This window comes from Psammomys obesus, unplaced genomic scaffold, assembly GCF_907164565.1.
Source record: "Psammomys obesus unplaced genomic scaffold, mPsaObe1.curated_primary_1811, whole genome shotgun sequence".
Lineage (NCBI taxonomy): Eukaryota > Metazoa > Chordata > Mammalia > Rodentia > Muridae > Psammomys > Psammomys obesus.
In genome coordinates, this window is record NW_026596079.1 from 33307228 (window position 1) to 33328386 (window position 21159).

The 21159-nt window shown below is 38.9% G+C and overlaps 1 protein-coding gene and 1 pseudogene across 2 annotated transcripts in view; one reads left to right on the forward strand and one right to left on the reverse strand.

Annotated features, from left to right (window-relative positions):
- Nucleotides 1–21159, reverse strand: part of Trhr (thyrotropin releasing hormone receptor) — a 36399-nt gene that overhangs the window by 8010 nt on the left and 7230 nt on the right. The window lies entirely within an intron of this gene.
- On the forward strand, nucleotides 1869–2499 carry LOC129690841 (histone H3.3A-like; annotated as a pseudogene).

Sequence of the window (21159 nt, forward strand, 5' to 3'; positions counted from 1 at the left end):
AGAGGTTCTAGGTTGTATCCATACATGGTCCTTGGTGGAGTGTCAGTCTTAAAAAAGACCCCTGTGCCCAGATATATTTGGTCCTTGTGGCGCTCCTATCCTTTCCACGTCATACAAACTCCCCCTTCTTTCCTATGATTCCTTGCACTCTGCCAAAGGTTTGATTATGAGTCTTAGTATCTGCTTTGATACACTGCTAGGTAGAGTCTTTCAGAGGCCCTCTGTGGTAGGCTTCTGTCCTGTTACTTGTTTTCTCCTATATCCAATGCCCATCCCATTTGTCTTTCTAAGTGAGGATTGATCATCTTACCCTGGGCCCTCTTTCTTGTTTATCTTCTTTAGGTGTACAGATTTCAGTATGTTTATCCTATCTTACAGGACTATATGAGTGAATATATATCATGTGTGTCTTTCTGCTCCTGGGATACCTCACTGACAATGATCTTTTCTAGATCCCACCATTTGCCTGAAAATTTCATGATTTCCTCGTTTTTAATTGCTGAGTAGTATTCCATTGTGTAAAAGTACCACAGTTTCTGTATCCACTCCTCTGTTAATGGACATCTGGGTTGTTTCCAGGTTTGGATTTTAACCACATTTAAGAGGTCAACAGAAAGCATGCGTGTGCACGCGTGCGCACACACACACCCACACACACCCAATTTAAACAAAAAAAAATTTAAATTAAACTTCAGAATCTAAGAGTATTCTAGGAGTCCTTAATTACTGAGGGCTTTGGAGTTAACAAAATTCTTTCATGTGCCTAGAGCATCTGCCCTAGTACCCACTGCGATCTGTGGAAGAAGTGTTAGTGTTTCCATTTTGTTGATCAGGAAATGGGAATCAATCTCATAGAAGCTGAGAAAAGGAGCATGCTACATGTAGACTACAAAGTGGCCATTGAACCAACACTCTTGATTCTAGTTCTTATTTTCTTTCCAGGCAATGATGAATTTAATGTATTTATTGAGCTAAGGCATGTTCTTGCTATTGCTATTGATACTGTTTGTGAATTATCTGGAGAGGATGATACTGTTATCAGACATCACTAGTAACCTTGGAATCTACCCCTCCCTACCGTGTCTTTTGGCCTCACATTAGAATCTTGCATTTAGAGTCCTGATTAAGGAAAATAAAGTTGTCACAAAGCAGACAGGAGTCCTTCACATCAATCTACTTCCTAGGGAAATAAGCAAACAAGAGAATTGAATTGCAAAAATAATCACGTAAAGTAATGGAAACTCACATTTCTTAGGATACAACCCAATTAATTTCAAATCATTTATTAGGTTCTGATTTCATGGGACCTGAAGACATTTTAATTAATTGTCAGAAATCAGCTTGTTAGTCTGCCTAGGAAGTCATAAGAGTTTGATTCATACCTCTGTTCCCTAGGATATTTAGTTGGAATTCTTGTACTGATTCAGAAAAATATCTGAACTTTGGTCCTGCAAATGATTCACCAAAACAAAACAAAACAAAACAAAACAAAACAAAACAAAAATATTTTTGTGTAGTGCACCTGCAATTCTAGAACTCAGGGAGGCACAGGCAGGCATATCACTGTGAGTTCGAGGCCACCATGGTGTACAGAGCAAGTCCAGGACAGCCAAGGCTACACAGAAACCCTGTCTTGAAAAAGGAAAAATAAGTCTGTGTGTCATGGTACTTTCTGCTCTCAGGACACAAACGACCACATTGCCTTTTGCACTGATGAGTGACTGCAATAAAAGAAATAGGTAGGGGTGTGGGGGTGTTCGGAGCCATCGCCGCAACACCTGTGCTCTCTGAAGCCAGCCCTCTAATGTCTCTCGCTTGGCGAGCTCCAGCTGAAGGAGAAAGGGGCTAAGTAAGGAGGTGCCCTTACGATGGCTCGTACAAAGCCTGCCCGCAAATCCACCGGTGGTAAAGCACCCAGGAAAACAACTGGCTACAAAAGCCGCTCGCAAGACTGCGCCCTCTACAGGAGGGGTGAGGACACCTCATCCTCCCAGGCCAGGCACTGCGGCACTCCGTGAAATCAGACACTATCAGAAGTCCACTGAACTTCTCATTCGCAAGCTCCCCTTCCAGCGTCTGGTGCGAGAAATTGCTCAGGACTTCAAAAGAGATCTGCGCTTCCAGAGTGCAGCTATTGGTGCTTTGCAGGAGGCAAGCGAGGCCTATCTGGTTGGCCTTTTGAAGATACCAACCTGTGTGCTATCCATGCCAAACGTGTAACTATTATGCCAAAAGATACCCAGCTAGCACATCGCATACGCGGAGAACTTGCCTAAGAGTCCACTATGAGGGGAAACATTTCATTCTCAAAAAAAAAAAAAAAAAAAAAAAAAATTTTTTTTTTCCTCTTCTTCCTGTTATCAGTAGTTCTGAATGTTAGATATTTTTTTCCATGGGGTCAAAAGGTACCTAAGTATATGATTGCGAGTGGAAAAATAGGGGACAGAAATCAGGTATTGGCAGTTTTTCCATTTTCATTTGTGTGTGAATTTTAAATATAAATGCAAGACGTAAAGCATTAATGCAAGCAAAGTGTTTCAGTGAACACATTTCAACAGTTCAACTTTATAACGATTATAAATAAACCTGTTAAAATTTCATGGACAATGCCAGCATTTGGATTTAAAAAAAAATAAGTAAATTTCTTATTGACGGCACAACTAAATGGTGTTTGTAGCATTTTTATCATACAGTAGATTCCATCCATTCACTGTACTTTTCTAACTAAGTTGTCCTACATGCAAGTACATGTTTTTAATGTTGTCTGGCTTCTGTGCTGTTCCTGTAAGTTTGCTATTAAAATACATTAAACTATATATATATAAAAGAAATAGGGGGGACTGGAAGGTAGGTTTTTCAAGTTTGTGTTTGGCTCCCAGGAACAGACGAGCCACATCTGGATTTAGACATTCCACTTCAATTTCAAGTGTGGGAAAGCTTTGTTAATGCTAAAAGCGTGAAGTATAGACTTGTCATTAAACTTCTATTGATAACTTTTTGCCTTTTTGTTTAATGAGTGGTTTTCCAGGCATGATAGCAGGAGATCTTAGTTTATGAGCAGTTTCTTTACCAATTTTGTTTTCCTGTAGTATAAAATCACTGCTTTTGGCCTCTGAAGAAACTCAAATCAAGAGGACACTTAGGCAGCTTATCTGTGGCAGAAAAGGGCAGGAGGAGTTCTTCGTACAGAAGCCGGACACGTAGCAAGTGCTCAATGCAGCGTTGTATTATTAGGTAAATGCTTATTCTTACCAAATATAGGTGACACAAGGGTCCTTTAAACCAGCAAAATGCTGTCATTCTTGCATTTTTTTTTTAATGGTAGGAAGACTCTCTCAGAACACTCCATTCTGGAAATAATTATTGGTTAATGAATACAAAACAGTTAGCCGTTAGTATTCTAGTGCCATCCTTTAAAGGGCAGCAATACATTCTGCGTCTGGACTCCACCCGTGTTCTCTTGCTCTCTGCATATTAACAAAGTGTTCTGAAACTGGATATATTTTTCTCTTAGTCCTCAGCAAAATGATCAATGACCTTTTGCATTTTGTTATATTAATTGAGCCAGTTGAAGGAGAAACTGACTTGGTAATTGGATAAATCTGGATGCAGCCAAGCTTCTGTGCTGATTAGAGGCTCTGGGGTTTTCTTCTTGCAAAGATATCTGCTTTGTTTTGACATATGTCTGGATACTCAGTTTCGAAAAGGTACTTAGAATCAGCGTCGGGCACTGTATGCCATAGTGTGAGGTCATTACTGAGGTTTAAAAGTTGAATGATGAGACTGGAAAGGGCTTTGGAATCAGCTTAAGATCAGTTAAAGTACAGCAAGAGCAGAGTCATGGTTCATGGGGGAGAGACTATGCTGTCAGACTTTGCACTCTACATCATTTATGGATCTCTTGACAGGAAGCCATGCAGAAATGAAAATCCATGTGTTTCTTGATTCCTCCTGTCACCCTGTATTGATTGCTCTATTCCGAATCATCATATTGGCAAGAAGTAGACAGAGTAAATTCTAAGTATTACTTTGACTAATGTCCATAAAAGAATTTATAGAGATTCATAATTGAGAATTTTAAAATTGTATTTGGTAGTATGTTCTCTTTCAAGATAGGGCTTGAGGGAAAGGGCATACTGGTAGATGATTTTGAAAGCATAGGATTACGAGAGTGGTAAACACAACAACAAAAAAAAGGGTTTTTTTTTTTCTCCTCTACAGTTCTAGAAGGGTTTGAGGAAAACGTTTTTCAAAAGATGAAAACAGATGTCAAGTCTCAGGAGGTCCACAGGTATGGTAGGGCTGCAAGATGATAGCAGAGTTGAAGTCCCATGCAGATGTATTTCTATGCAGTACACAGTGTGACTTTTTTGCTGTAACACCAACAGTTTCCCAGGAAAATATCTAACTATAACCCAATGCAAAAATGAGAGCCCTCCTATGAGAAAGGGACAGAGCTTCACACAGAAGTCTAATACAGGATGAATGTGAGGCAAAAATGCATGAAGAGAATGATGACAGGACTTTGAGCTGTGTGAAACTGAGATCCAATGCTAACTTACATCAAACCTCAGTATGCAAGAAAGATGAGTACCTGTTATATAGGGAATGTACAACAGTTTCTTAACATGTTTTTGTATAAAATGACCTCACAAGATAGATGCTGAGAATATTCTACTATAGTAATAGGAATTAGATTAAAAGGAAGAACATAATTACAATATGTAACCTCATATGTGATGATTCATAGAACATGTTTGTGTATTTTCTTTTTATCAGCCTTGCCTCATTTGCATTGTGGAGAATATAATGTTTTGTAGAAAAATATGTTAATTATTGAAGGCTACCATGAAAAGACATGCATATTTGACACTGCAATCTTTTTCCTTTTACTAAATACCTTAAATTTTGAAAGGAAATATTTTTCTGATGTTTTCAAATCAATAAACAAACAAACAAACAAAAAGTTTGGGCTTAAAACTGGAATTGGTGAAGGCTGTATGTAAGAAGAAAACCAGCATGAAATGAATTATTTCTTAACAGGGCCGCATGCCTGAAGTACATGGCAAAGCTATTTCTATTTTCACTGTGATACTTAATCCTGTTGGGACATGCTTTTAAATGTTTTTTATTTCAGGGTTCTTTTGTTTCAAGTGTAAGGAAATGTTTTCTAGGTAACATCTGTCCTTAGGCTTGATGCTAGACTTTTCATGATGCTAGCAACTATTGTCATATGGCAGTTTCAAGATTGATTATTTAGTCTTAACTGGTGCTACAGGATGAAAGGCTGGCTCTTCTGTTGCTTGGATGCTTTTTTTTTTTTTTTTTGTTCACAGGAGGTAGATATTTGGAAACATGCTGGGAAAGAAAAATCTCTGCTGGCAGCATTGAGATTCAAATTACAATAACATCTGAATTTAGAAAAATAAAATGTCATTCTGATTTTATTTTTTATGAGCCATGCTTCAGAAGCACTGAGTTTTATCTGCTGTGCTTTTGGGTTGCTATTGAGTCTTTCCATATATCTGTCGGATCTTCCAGGTAAGATACCAGGAAACTGCTAAGTGTAGGGAAAGGCTGCCTTGTTCATCTGACTTCAGTTTTTTTAGTTTTGCTCTTTAGGGCATGGTTACTGATTCTGGACATTTTTCTGCTTGGAACCAGGTTTACAGATTCTAAATGGTCAGGCATCTTGACTGGACAACTGGGTTTTGGCTGCTAGCTGTTAACACCTCTCTGCAAATAATGATTCTTTGTGATGGTGATATTTTCCCAACTTCATCTCTTCCCTGTGCTTTCCTGGTTATACATTAGAGTTCAGCAAGGGGTAAATTGTAGACCAAAAAAGATGCCAGTAATTTGTTGTCATTTACTCACCCAGTCAGAGCCGGAAAACCAGTCTTAAACTGTAAAGTCTGAATGACAGAGAGGAAAGGTGGGGTCACTTATAAGGAGAAGTAAAGCTCTTAAAGTTGCCAAGAGTTTTGTAGGTCAAAAGTGGTCATTTGCTTTTTTTTTTAATTCTAAAACTCTTGGAAACATCCTTTATCAAAGGACCAGCAATTCTCTGGAAGCATCGAGTTCCAACTGTATCCATGTTTCACTCAGGGCAGACAGTCTGTACCTTGGTGGGACCTGTCATGAGCTACAGAGTTATTTTTTTGCTGGCCTGGAAGAATTGAGACAAACTGGAGCTGCTACGTTTCACACCTTCAGTGAATCACAAATTCAACTGCTCTTCATGATTTCAGTTTTTCTTATTTTTCTTTGTAATTTTTAATAAGATCCCATGCAGCCTAGGCTGGCCTTTAACCTTCTATCCTCTTGCCTTTACTTCCCGAGTGACGAGATTGCAGACATGCACTCTCACACCTGGTCTGTTTTGCCTCTCTAACATTCTACATACATTATCCAAAAATCAAGACTTGATTATTAGCTTAAGTTACCACCTAATATTATTCAGAGCTCTTTTGAGTCTTGATCTCTCCACTTATATGTGTAATTTTATGGGTGGTGATTAATCATAAGGAAGATACAAAATCCCAAAGTAAGGGACATTTATATTCACTGTCCTGTCATGGAATCAGCCTCCTGGGTAAGGGATTACTCTTTATCATCATAATGACTCAATTATACTGATAAGGCCTTTTTGCATTTGTTATTATCTATTTGTTATTATCTTAATTTCTATTTTACTAGAAACTTTTTTTGAGTTTCTACTAGGCAAAGCAGTGCTTTGAAAGCGTAGATATATGGTCTAGGCTTTTGGCACAGATTTGTACACAACAAAGTTCTCTTTGGATGATATGGTCTAGGTTGTTTTGTGAACTATGTAGTAACTAAATTGAGAAGGTATTACAAGAAAGAGTTGGTTCTATTTCTAGTTCTACCTATTGGTATGACAGGTAACAAGCCATTTTATTCTTTGAAAAGAATCTTCAGTACTCTTCTGGGAAATCCAAAGAAGTATTGAATATCAACAAACCAAACATGGTGGTACACATTTGTATACCCAGAAACCTGGAAGTAGAGGTAGGAGGATCAGAAGTTCCAGGCCAGCCTCTAGTACATAAAAAGACCCTGTCTCAAAAACCAATAAACAAATAAGGATAAATAAGCTAATGTATGCAAAGAAACATTATAAATAACATGTTCAATAAATAACAGCTAAATTTACATTAGTTAGAGTGGTAAGATTTTTCACTATAGGAGAGGCATGGAAGAATTAACCAAATAACACCCCTTTGAAAATTGCAATAGTTAATATATCTTAAACAAGGCACTGGGTTCTTTGATGAATTATTTAAGCTTTAGAGTATTTATGAGGTATCTCTTTTCTTCATTTTATGGATAAAAGGACATCCAAAAAAGTTAACATTTCTGGAGAGGAAGGTGAGCACTAACTCTTGCCCAAGTTGTACTCTCTCCTGTTTCACTGCTTTACTCTTAGTTTTTCTGATAGCGATGACTCATATCCATTGTCTTCTTGAATATCCTTGCCTCTTTATTGCTTATTGCTGTTTTTCACCTTACCCTGCTTGCATGAAGTAAGATGAAGACTGCTTGAAGCAGGTACAGTAATGAGTGGGGGAAAGAGTTTATGGCTGCTGAGTTTAGTCTTAACTACCTCCATGGAATTCCAGGAGATGGTCCATACTTCTGGCCTCAGTCACATACATCACTACTATGCTGTGTCTGTTTTCTTCTCTGGGGTGTAAAATTCTGACTGCAGGAGTAATATTTTGGCCATATTTTTAGCTCTACCTTAAACAAGTATTGGCATAAAAATGCTTGAAATTAAAAGTTAAAATTAGAAAAAAAGGGAAAAGATTTCTTCTAAAAAAGAGAGGTGATAGTTAAGACGATTTATATTGATCTCCCAAAATCGTATTGAGTGACAGTTTGTTGATCTGTGAAAATGAAGAATTATTGGAAATGTTGTTATAAAGAATTTAGGAAAAGTAAACAATCAAGGGGAGTCTAACAATGCAATCCATGCTTAGATCATTTTCAATAATAAATGTTGATTGATGCTATATTACTACAAGCCAAAGTGAGATGGGATTTGTCACCAAATGTTACAAAGGTCATACTGACAGCTGTTCTTGCTTTATCGTCTCTGTCTGCTGTCAATTTCCACTAGTTGTGGCTTCTCTGTTAATCAAAACTTGCAGAGAGCTGTTTCTTTAAGTGCCACTCTGCACTTACAAATAGAAGATAACTTTGTCTTCTAGAGTTTATTGATGTAGGATTCTCTCCTACAGTGAGCAATGCATCTTCTTTAGGAGAATTCAGAATTAAGTTTAAGAAAATGATGTACATGTTAATGGCACTGAACCATTTTCAAACTACCACTGTGCTTTATAGATAATTTTTGCAAGCTTTCCTTCTAATAATTTCTGGGTCTGTGATATGGATTAATAATTGCAGATTTGGGGGAGCTTGCAGAGACTGATACACTAACCAAGGACCATGCCTGGAGAGGACCTAGACCCTTGCTGATAAGCAGCTCAGAACCCACTGTATGGCAAGCAGTGGATGCTGCAGACATGGACTCTGTTGCCTGCTTCTCAATCTGTTCTAAGAAAAAGAGAAGGAATTTGCAGGTAAATAGATGAATCTGGAAAAGATCATCCTGAGTAAGGAAACCCAGACCCAGAAAGACAAGCATGGTATATGCTCACTTACAAGTGGATATTAGCATGTAATATAGTATTACCATACTATAATCCACAGAACTAAAGATGTTAAGTACAGGGAGGACCCTAGAGAGAATACTTTATTCTCATTTAGAAAAGAAAGTAGAATAAACACCAGAAGCTCTTAAAGAGAGGGAACAGGACCAGAGCCTTCCAGAGATGTCCTCTGACAGATTTTACTCACCAGGGGATCAAAGCAGATGCTGAGACTCACAGCCAATCTTTGGACAGAGCACAGGGAGTCTCATGGAAGACTGGGGGATAGAAGGACCTAAATGGGACAGGTGTTCCACAAGAAGACTAACAGAGCTAAAAATTCTGGGCTGAGAGGGTCCTGCAGAGGCTGATGCACCAACCAAGGACCATGCATGGAGAGGACTTAGGACCCCTGCTCAGATGTAGCCCATGAGCACCTCAGTCTCCACGTGGATTTCCTAGTAAGGTGCACAGGCACTGTATCTGACATGGACTCTGTTGCGTGCTCCTTGATCATTTTCCTTGTCAGGCCACAGAGGAAGAGGATCCAGCCAGCCCTGACGAGACTTAATAGGTTGGAGTCAGGTGGTAGGGGGTAGGACTCCCCCTTTCTGAAGACTAGGAGAAAGCAATGGGGGAAAAGAGAGAGGGAGAGTGGGACTGGGAGGAAACAAGGGAGGGGAATACAATTGGGATGTAAAATGAATCAATTAAAAATATAATAAATAAATAAATAAATGCAGATTTTTATCTCTGGAACAGAAGGTTGGACTTTAATTGATTTTCCAGCAATTTCTAAATGTTGTCATGGCAACACTGTGCTTTTTAACAAACATGAAATTTACTTTTCTAGAAGAAGAAGATCAGCAGCTGTGTAGAAACAAGACACATTACCTACTGATGGGGGCAGGGGCCGGGGTGTACGACATCCTGGTTCTGAGCTTGCCAGGAACTCAGCTTTCCCACCAAGCTCTCCTAATTTGCCAGCAGAAAAGCCTCACCTAGTCCACAGCAACCATTCTGGGTTAGCATCCTGGCCAGAGTACTTAGTAGTTTTAGACCCATATCATTACTATCTCTAGTTTTCTTCTTTCTTCTCAGTAAAGTGGTGACAGGAATTTTATCTCTCTTCTAGTGGGATTGTGTCAAGAAGAGCAATGACAACAGTGCTCATGTCACTCTTTGGAATAGAATAAATGCTGGAAACAACAACAACATTGGAAGGCTCTTCAAGAGTCTCCACACTCTAGGAGAGCCTATCAAGTTGCCCCACCTTTAGAATTTGAATCAGCTACTAGAGAGACAGCTCTCTGCTTCAAAGGTTTTTGGTGTAGAATAAACGTTAAAAGCAAACACATTGTAAGATATATTATATTCATCTTTATGATGACCGTAAACATGTCCAACACCATGCGACTGGCTAGCTAGTACATGAGAAATTCACTCTTCACTCCACAGGCTTGGATGTATTTCCCACAGTGCTAATATGTAACCATTTACCAGGCTGTTTCACTCCTCAGTGCTGACATTTAATTTCTGTTTAGGGAACCTGTCTTTGTGAATTTTATGATTGCTGGTCATTATTCGTTAGGGTGCTTTTATTACAAATTATGCATATTTCTGAAAGTATAAATTTCTCATTGTTACAAAATACCTGATCCTGTACTTTTAATTTAAAAGAACACGGTTGGGTCAGTTAAGTCAGTAAAAAGATGGCCTTACTGAATAAATAGGATCTTAATGATAAAAGCTTACCTGTTTTAGATAGCAGAATTATTTGATAACAGACATTTATAAATTTCTGTTTCTTTTCTAAAGGTTTTTAAGACATTCTCAATGATCACTAAGATTCATTTGAGGTAAGTTAATGCTGTCATAGCCCAATAGTTCATATATTTAACTACTGAAGCATAAAAGAAAACATTTTTCTAGTCCTTGAGTAATAATTACTTAAAATATTATTTTAAAATCATGAGTGATTTTTATGCTTATAGTATGTATATACAGAGGTATTTTTCCATTTGAAAATATGGTTATGATGGGGAAAACAAGCCTAGTGCAATTCAATACCATCTCAGGCATTAGTCTGAGGAAGTGGCTGCAGAGGAGGAACAGGCGGCAATAGAGACAGCGGAAAGACATGGAGGACCACTACGGTTTCCCACCCTTCTGATCTGGGGCCTGCTCTGGATTTTGAGTGACTGACACAAAATTTGGAGTGTTTCCCTCAGGAATAAGGAGACGTCCTGTGGTACTGAAGTGTGAGAGTGAAGTACTAAGAACTACTTCTGGCTTATTTCTCTAGCTCAGTGCTTGTTTTGAGGTAAACTCACAGGCAATGATTGTGTGTGAACAAGGAGTGAAGCACTCTTGAAGCCTGACTCACTTTATGAAGAGCATTTATGTATCACGGTGCCACACACCTTTGAGATGAAGTCAGCAGCAAAGTCAAGAACAGTGGGCTTTTATCCCAAATCTAATTTCTTCTAAGTGGGTTTCCTAAATTCTTCAGAGACAAAGTGGAAAGAGCCAAGACATCTAAGGTAAATAGAGAACCTGACATGTCCTCTGGAAAAAGGAGAGACTCTATAGACTAAGAGGTATGGGGGAGAAGTGATCAAGAGGCAGCTGATGGGATGAACTAGCCAGCCTACCAAGGAAGAGGGTCTAGCCAGTCCTGATGGGATCTGATAGGCTAGGGTCAGACAGAAGGAGAGGAGGACTTCCCCATCAGTGGACTAGAGGAGAGGGATAAGGAAGGAAAGAGGGAGGGAGAGTGGGTGAGACCAGGAGACGAGGGAGGGAGCTACAACCAGGATACAGGCTACAAAGTGAATAAATTGTTTAAAAATAATAATAAATAAAAACGAGGCATAGGGGAGAAATTTCTCCCTGTGAGGGTTTTTTTTTTTTAAGTTAGAGAGGCATCTAGCATCTGGCTTCTATTGATTTGGAATTAGGGCTTCAAATGGAATATTTTAGCCAATAAAGAGAGCCGGTCCCTGTGGTAATGCACCCATCCGACTCAGTCTGGCCCTCTGCCTTAAGACCCTGTCATGTGAAACTGTACTAATTGTGATGTATCCCTACTACAACAGAAAAGATATAAAAAGCCTCAAGGATAGTACCAGCTTAGCTTGTGGGGAACAAACTGGTTCACCCAAATATGATTTGGTGGTAATGAGTCCAGGATAGACCCACTGGGACATGAGCATTTACAAGCCAGTAATAAATTCAGGTGTCCAGTAATTTATGATCTTACTAGGTCAGTTATTTCTAATCACTAATGAGGTTTAACTCTGTTATCACCCTACTCACTATTTTTCTCCCTTGTTTTCTTCAATGGACAGTGTGTCTTGTACATTATTATTTGTACATGTACAAATAATTCCTTTTTTTCTATTGGCTCTTTCTCATCAAGATTCAAAAGGCTTGGATTCTTCTTTCTTCAGAAGAAGCAAAGCCAAATAAGCCCAACAAAAATGCCTCTCCTCACTTCTCCATGTCACCTGTTTTTTTCATCATCAGGCTTGTCTATAGCTACCCCTTCAAGCTCTTTCTCCAAACGTGACTTATTATCTCCTGGAAGTTTTCCTCTGTGCTTTATGGAGTCTTCACTTCCCAACATTTGAGTATTTCCCAGTACCTTTTTTTTTTCTTTTTCAGTTTTCTACTGATTACTATTGAGACAGTCTCCTCCTGGTTTTTCTGCTTACACTTAGGGTTTTTTCTTCTTTTTTCACAGTTGCTTTAACTCTGGAGCTCTGGCTACTTGAAGCTTTCTTTCCTATACCACAGGATTTTCTCCAGAGATTGTCTGTGCTCCTGTGCTGTCATCAAGAGGTGCACACTGCTTGCCTAGGACTCTGTATTTACATAATAACTGCTTCTTCTGAGCCTTAAATCTATATTTCTGACTGTGCCTTTGTGAACTCTAAATACCTAATATGCAAGGCAGGTTTATCCCATTGATAGTTGTTGTCTGCTGTTTACTACCTCATTAATGTAAAGTACACTTTCAGTGAAGAATAGTGCTAACTAATGCTTTATTATTTCCATGTTCCAGGTACTATAGCAAGTGCTTAATTTTTTCTTTCACTAATTTTAATTACTTTTGAACAAAGGCATTACTATTATCATCTCTTGGACAACATGTACAAACTGAGGCTGAAGATTGTAAATTAAGTGGATCACATAACATTGGAGGGGCCAACCTTGGCTCTGACACAGTGTTATAATATTTTAGAATTCTTGCGCACAAATGCCATACCATTTTCTTTCCCAATAGTCCAAGTATCACCTTTGAACTTTTTCTTTCCTTTTTTACCAATTTATTCATACTGTGTCCATTAATTCTATTCCAAATGGTCTGATGTCTTTCCATCCTCACTTCCACTTATCTTATTTGAGTACCTCTTTGCGTGATGACTCACATTGCTACAGATGTCTCTTAACTAATGTCTTTGACACTGGCTCTTAATTATTTTCCTACATTGAAAATAAGATGATATTAGCAGATCTTGCTGCAACATCATTTTTTTTTTTTGCCTTGAAATCTGTTGGTCATTTTTCCCAGCCTTTATATCTTGTCCAGCCCCTTCAATACGCTAAATTGAGGGATCTTTCCTAATCCCTTTATTCTTCACTGCTCTAAAGGAGCCACTGGTAGTTCCCTGACAGGGTTATTCTTTCAGGAATTCTTGTATATAGTTTCCTCTGCTGAAACCTTTATTTTTTCCATTCTGTCCACAAATGTCTACTCACTAAAAAGGTTCAACTTAACAGGCTTAAGAGTCCTAGTTTCCACACATAACCTTGGTTGCCCACCTCTTCCCAGCTGCTAAAATGTGAGGCTTACTGTCATAACTCATTGTTTTGTGAATTTAGTTATTACAGTGCTTGGAATAAGAACAGCCTCCATAGGCTCATTTGTTTTAATGCCTAGTCATCAGGAAGTGACACTACTTGGGAGGGATTAGTAGCTATGGCCTGGTTAGAGAAAGTGTGTCACTAGAGGTGGGCTTTGACCTTTTAAAAGATCAAGACAGGCCCAGTGTCTCTCTTTTTTCTGCTTGTGGATTCAGATGTAGGACTCTTAGCTTTTCCTCCAGCACCATGTCTACCCATATGCTGCTATGCCCTCTGTCATGATGAAAATGGACTAATTCTCTCAAACTATAAGCAAGCTCCAAATAAATGCTTCCTTTTATAAGAGCTGCCTTGGTCATGGTGTTCTTTCACAGCAACAGAACACTGACCAATTATTTTACTTTATTTTTTATGATTAAAATCTAAACTTCTTGTGAGCAGAAAAGTTGCCTCATTCAGATTTGCATCATGGTGCCTAACACAGTGCCTGGCATAGTGGTTTTATCACCATAATCATCATCATTATTAAATCATATGTAAGAAAGTTCAACTGTCCAGGATTTGTATTTCTGCTCTTTATTTCTCATGTTTACTCTCTCACAGAACAATGTGTATGAGACTTAATACCTTATATTAATAATGCTTAATCCAGAATAGGCCTTCACTTCACACTGCAGTTGGTTTAGATCTGATTTGGTTGCTCTTTTTTTTCTTTAATAACTTTCTTCTTTTATTTATTTATTTTTTAATTAAAAATTTTTCATTGAACTTTTATTAATTACATTTTATTCATTTTGTATCCTCCCATAAGCCCCTCCCTTCTCCCCTCCTGATCCCACCCTCCCTCCCCTTTCTGCATGCATGCCCCTCCCCAAGTCCACTGATAGGGGAGGTCCTCCTCTCCTTCTTTCTGATCTTAGTCTATCAGTTCTCATTAAAAGTGGCTGCATTGTCATCTTCTGTGGCCTGGTAAGGCTGCTCCCCCCTCAGGGGGAGGTGATCAAAGAGCAGGCCAATCAGATTATGTCAGAGACAGTCCCTGTTCCCATTACTGTGTAACCCATTTGGACATTGAACTGCCATGGGCTACATCTGTGCAGGAGTTCTAGGTTATCTCCATGAATAGTCCTTGGTTGAAGTATGAGTCTCTGGGAAGTTCCCTGTGTTCAAATTTTCTTGTTCTGTTGCTCTTAACACTGAAAGATATCTAATTGATTCTTAAAGAAATTCCTGGAGATTCATCCTGGTACTTTATGACCTCTAGTTAAATATTTCTCCTATACTTTTATTGTTCCTCTGAGCCTATTTCCATCTTTCTTGATAAAATACAAAATGATAGGGGAGGTCCTCCTCCCCTCCCATCTGACCCTAGCTTATCAGGTTTCTTCAGGACTGGCTGCACTGTCCTCTTCTATGGCCTAGCAAAGCTGCTCCTGCCTCAGGGGCGGGAGGAGGTCAAAGAGCCAGCCATCGAGTTCATGTCAGAAATAGTCCTGGACTTGGAAAGGGGCAGAGAGGGAGTGTGGGATTGGGAGGGAATGAGGGAGTGGGCTACAGCAGGGATACAAAGTTAATAAACTGTAACTAATATTAAAAAATAAAAATTTAATAAAAATATAAAATATACCAGGGCATTCTTTTTTCCTACCCTGTCTGCTATCTGTATTTGCAAAGTATAAGCAATCCAAGCTGAAAGTCATCAGAGTAAGTGTGATGGGTATCAGCCCTGCTTATTGGTGAGCCCCTTCTGTCACCTTGCTTTATAATTTTCAGAATTTCATGGATACTCAGCCCTACCTCACCTCAGGGTTCACAGTCTCATGATGACACCACACATCTCACTGTGTCAGTTATTTTCCAAGCTAAGCACACTGCCTGCATAAGCACATTGACCTCTCCTATATTCACAAATCTCAACATACCATGATAGTAACTTGGGATTCCAATATACAATAAAAGAAAATATTGGATAATATCAAGCTAAAGAGTAAATGGCTTTGCATTTTAAAATATCTAGAAATACTCTGAGTTAAATTGGAAGAGGAAACTTAGAGGCAGAGAGATTGCTTTGTGAGGCTCTGCAAGTTTGGTGAGACTAGCCACCTCACCTATGGTGCATAGAGAAAAACCTCACAGCAGAATTAAGGCAACTGCGATAGAAAGGAGAGTTTGAGAATTTGAAAGTTGGTGCATTTCAGAGTAAAGAGTGACTTCAGGAGAAGAGGCAGTTTTGAAAAAAAATATAGAGAGAGATAATTCTATATCTACAGATTGGTATCATTACAGTCTTGAAAATATTGCCAGAGATCACTGTAGGCATGTTTAGAAAGGAACTCCAAGAGAAAGGTGGCCACGATTTGTAGAATAGGGCTTTTTTTCAGCATTGTTCAATGCATTATGTTTAGTTTTCTGGACTTACTGTTCCAACCTCACTCTCTGTGTCTTCTTGGTTTCATTCACATGTTTCCATAAAATGAACATTTGGGTCATGTGTTAGCATTCTTCAGAAAGAGCGTTCTTCATTGTGGGCTCTCCGCTATTCCTGTGTTAATAATAACCATTTCATACCCATTCTGTCCTTTATTTGAAATTACTTTTCTTCTTTCATTCTTTAAACCAGTTTTCTCAAGCCTCCACATGGCTTCCATATTTCCAGCTCCAAGAAATTTATTCAACTTCTAACAAATTAATCACTGAATTTTGCCCCTGCCCTTATATTTTGGAGTATTATGCCCAAACCCTTACTTTATTACTAGAGATGTGATCCAGGGCAGGTGACTAAACATTTCTAGTCTACAATTAATCAATACTCATCAAGATTGTTGTGGAGATTTACTGAGCTAATATGTTTGTTCAAAGCACAAAAAGTGTATAAAACCCATAATATGAAGTCCATGAATGTTTAGCTTCTGTTGTGTATATGTCTTAGAGGTGTACTTGGTGTGCCTCTCTCTGAGAACATAAAAGGAGCTCAAGAATACTGTGCTGATTTTAGTATTCTTTATATTCTGTTCCATATGTAAACTACAGCATAGAAATATCACTCTACAGTTTTGATATCTTATGAATGAGTAAATAAGTGATATTTAAAAGAGTAAGTGTCTGCATTAGACACCACAGCCTAGCAGATAAAACCCCCAGCATCTGGCATGGGTTTTTCTCTTTTTGAGTTGTTAGCCAATGAGATCTTAAAGACCCACAAACATTACAGCCCATATTCTTGTTTATTCTACAGATAATGACAGCAAAAGCCTATTGCTGAAGACACCACTCACTTGAGCAGAATGCAAAAATCAAATTGGTAATGACCTGGAAGATTTTAAAAATTGCTCTTCTTTCATCAAAATCTCTGCATAACATAGATGCTTGATCCTTGCTGTACACAAAGACCAGAAGAAAACCTCAGATACCCTGTAAATAGAGTTACAGATTGTGTTGAGCCACCGTGTGGATTCTGGGAATTGAATTTGGGTTCCTCTGGTAGAGCAACCAGTGATTTTAAATACTGAAGCAACTCTCCAACCCCTTGACCTGGAATCTCTTTTTTTTTTTTATTAATTGCAGTTTATTCACTTTGTATCCCCCCATAAGTTCCTCCCACCTCCCGTCCTGATACCACCCTCCCCCCCTTCTTCATGCATGCCCCTCCCCAAGTCCACTGATAGGGGAGGTCCTCCTCTCCTTCCTTCTGATCTTAGTCTATCAGATCTCATTAGGAGTGGCTGCATTGTCATCTTTTGTGGCCTGATAGGGCTGCTCCCCCTCAGGGGCAGGTGATCAAAGTGCAGGCCAATCAGTTCATGTCAGAGACAGTCCCTCTTCCCATTACTATGTAACCCACTTGGACACTAAACTGCCATGGGCTACATCTGTGAAGGGGTTCTAGGATATCTCCATGCATGGTACTTAGTTGGAATATGAGTCTCTGGGAAGGCCCCTGTGTTTAAATTTTCTGGTTATGTTGCTCTCCTTGTGGGGTTCCTGTCCTCTCCAGATCTTACTATTTCCCACTTCTTACATAAGATTCCATGCACTCTGCCCAACAGTTGGCCATAAGTCTCAGCGTCTGCTTTGATAGTCTGCAGGGTAGAGCATTTCAGAGGCCCTCTGTGGCAGGTTCCTAGGTTGTTTCCTCTTTTCTTCTTCTTCTGATGTCCATCCTCTTTGCCTTTTGGGATGGGGATTGAACATTTTAGTCAGAATCCTCTCTCCTGATTAGTTTCATTAAATGTACAGATTTTAGTAGGTTTATCCTATGTTATATGTCTATATGAGTGAGTATATAATGTGTGTGTCTTGACCTAGAATCTAAATCTCTAATGGATAGCTTTCATAGTACTAGAAGTTTCTATGCATATTACTAAAGAATAAAAGTAATCATGAATCTTACCCAGACATGAACCCTGGGAGCTTCAATTATTAATAGCCTGGAAAGCCAGGACCACTGTGCCAACAGCAGCATAAAAATCTTGGGAGTAACCAACCACTTTCCAGTTGGATTTCAGGTCCACCCCACAAGAGGAAATTTATTCCTGGCATTTTGTCAGCACCAAGATCCTGTTGCTGAACAGATCATAGGTTCTATGAAAGAGTCTACTACTATTATTCTAAAAAATGAATTAACTCCTACTGACTTATTGTCATGCACATATATAGTACAATTCTCAAGCCTCATTGGAGAAAATTCTTTGTGCAGTAGATGATGATTAGCACAGAGACTCCTAACTGATCAAGGTGCAGAGGAAAAGGGATTTCAGGGTGATCAGCCCTAACTAGGACATCTGTCTCACAGCTCCTCCTCCTCCCAAGGCTCAAGGACCACTGTAGAAGAGGGAACAGAAAGATTTTAAGAGCCAGAAGTGTTGGATGACTATGAGAAATCTGTTTTCTGGGTACAGCAGGGAAGTTTCACATAAGAACTCACAGAGGTCCTGACATATAAGCTCACGGCAAACAAAACCCCAGCATACAGGTGGGCATGTAGTCTCATCTCTAGTTGAGGAGCTACAGGAAATTGATAACTGCTGGTTGTGGTAGGTTGAGTACACTCCAGTGAATGGCTGCACATCCAAGAGTATATGGGCAGCACAAATGGTACCTAATGGGGTTAAACAAACAAACAAAAGGGTGAAAAGACACAAAGTCGGTAGATAGGGAATGAGGTCAATCTGAAAGGAGTTGGGGTGGTGGTGAATGTGATCATAATACATTGAATAAACTTCTTGAAGAAGTAATAAAAATACATAATTTAGATGTAGTGTCAGTTTTTCAGGACTTGTGATACAGTAGGCATTACTTCAGGGCAACCTAATGAATGACTTCTGTTAATAGCCTAGTCTATGCATGGATCGACTGATGTGTCAAGAAATACAATAAATTGGGCTGTCTTGATAACTCAGTGGGTAAAGGAGCTTGTCAGCCTGACTACCTGGATCTAGTCCCTACAACATGAATGATTGAAGGAGTGAGCCAACTCATACAAATTTTTCTCTGACCAACACACGCATGTGAGCTCATAAAGGTCATAAAAATTAACTTAACAAAATTATAAAGATAGTAACACGATTTGTACTGTGCTTTCTGGCCGTGGAGTGCATGCTGCCCTGCCGCCCAGTATATTTCTGGTGTACAGAATCCTTTTGTTTACTCGTGACTTAACCTGACATCCTGAATGTAACATATTGAATTGTAAAAGTTAAGAGGGGTGTACTGGGAAAGGTACAGAATCACTTTAGTGAAAAGTCACAAGACATAAAGAAAGGTGTGTGTGTTAGTTGATATATTTAGATCTGTAAAGAAATAAATACAGATAAAAAAATGCTTTTCCACGTGCACTCTCTGCTATGGGTAACAATAAAGCTGCATTCCAGCTAAGATTTTCTTTTCCTTGCCTGTGAAATTTTGTTATTAAATTCTACTGATTTTAGTTTTACATGTTTTCACCTGCAATCCTTCCTACTCACCTCAACCATTGCTTCTTACCTCAATTCTTACATCCTTCTTGCTGGATTGCAATAACCTCATTTCTGGTTTCTTCATTCTTCCTGGATAGATCACCTAATTTTAAGAACCAAGTTCTAAATGCCAAGTCCCATTTCCTACAGTCATTACTAGGAAGGGCTGTAGTTGTTCCCCAGCTTTATGACCAAGTTTAGATGCCTTCAGATGGCAGAGACACCTGCTAGGGTCTTATTCTAGGCAGCTTGGTTACACAGATGACTTCTGCTCCCATGAAAGACCTTTGTGTTGGCTTGACAGGTACTTGCTTATTTTTAAGAACAGGAGTATGACTTACAGCATCTAAGGCTTGCAATCCAGGCTTAAGTGACATAATCACTTAAGGCACTTTTTTAGTTGCCTCTTCTGTACACTACAGACCTTAACCTCCTGCCTCTCCCTCGTTATTAGTGTCAATCTTATATATCCTACAGTAAGTTCTATACAACAGTGACTGTCACTGCTTCTCTACAGTGGTGCCTGGCATGAAATTGGTGCTCAGTAAATGGTTGCTGAGTTAAACCAGCAAAGCCAGAAAACACGATGAGGGTTTTCAAAGCCAGTCAGAAGAGACAGGAAATATTTTTTATAGGACATGATGTGTGCAAAGTATTTTAGGAAAATTAGTGTACAGGGACATTCACCTGGATCTATTACTGTCTTTTTACTAGTGCTCAGATTGTCTATTTTCCCTGAGTTGCCATTGCTTTACTCTTTGCCCCTTCTGTTAAAGTAGCTCCTTCATTTAGCAGAGGATTTTTTAAAGCCTCTGGAGGAAAAGGCAACTGGATTTTGAATTACCAGGTGAATTATTGTCTGAGTATGCAGTGTTTCTGAGTTAACCTTGTCAGAATTGTAGAAAAAAAATCTTCCTCAAAAGTTCTTACCTACTAACTTAATCACCATCTGGCGATTAGTTCCACTTGTATTATTTTGAAATTTAAAGAAGGATTTAATAGGAGAGATGCAAATTTTACTTGTAATTAGAGAGGGGTATGGCACACACAGGCAGTATTTTCTCATGGGGCAGAATAGAGTATTGTCATGACTGAGATCTGAACCAGCACAATCACATATTTTTATACTTTTATTTATATTGTATGTGAAAAGTGACGATTTTGAGGTATAAGCACTCAAACAGAAATATGCTGGTAAACATTTCACACTTATTCAAGTAAAGAAGAAGGACATTATCATTACATTTATTGATTTCTATAGGGAAGTCACAGTAAACAAGTTGAATTATAAGCAATGTTGTGATGATACTGGATCCAAGGGTGGGAATGACAATCTGCCCTTGCAAAGCCTGTGCTCTCAGGCTGCAGTACATCACTGTGTCCTTACACTTGGGAAGCCTACCACATTCTACATTTAGTTATGAGCATAGTACATGGTGCAAGCTCTTGCCATTAAGGGTATTTGAAGGTATAGAAGACATACACGTTAATAATTCTGAATGGCAATAATTACTAACTCAAAAATATTTGCAAAATACTGTAATAACATAGGAAAAAAATGCTTATATGTGTACTACTAGCTAGGGAATCCGCTGTGTAATTCTGCCTGAGAATTTTAGGAAGGACCTTACAGGATGCATGAGAGATTAATTTGAGATTTG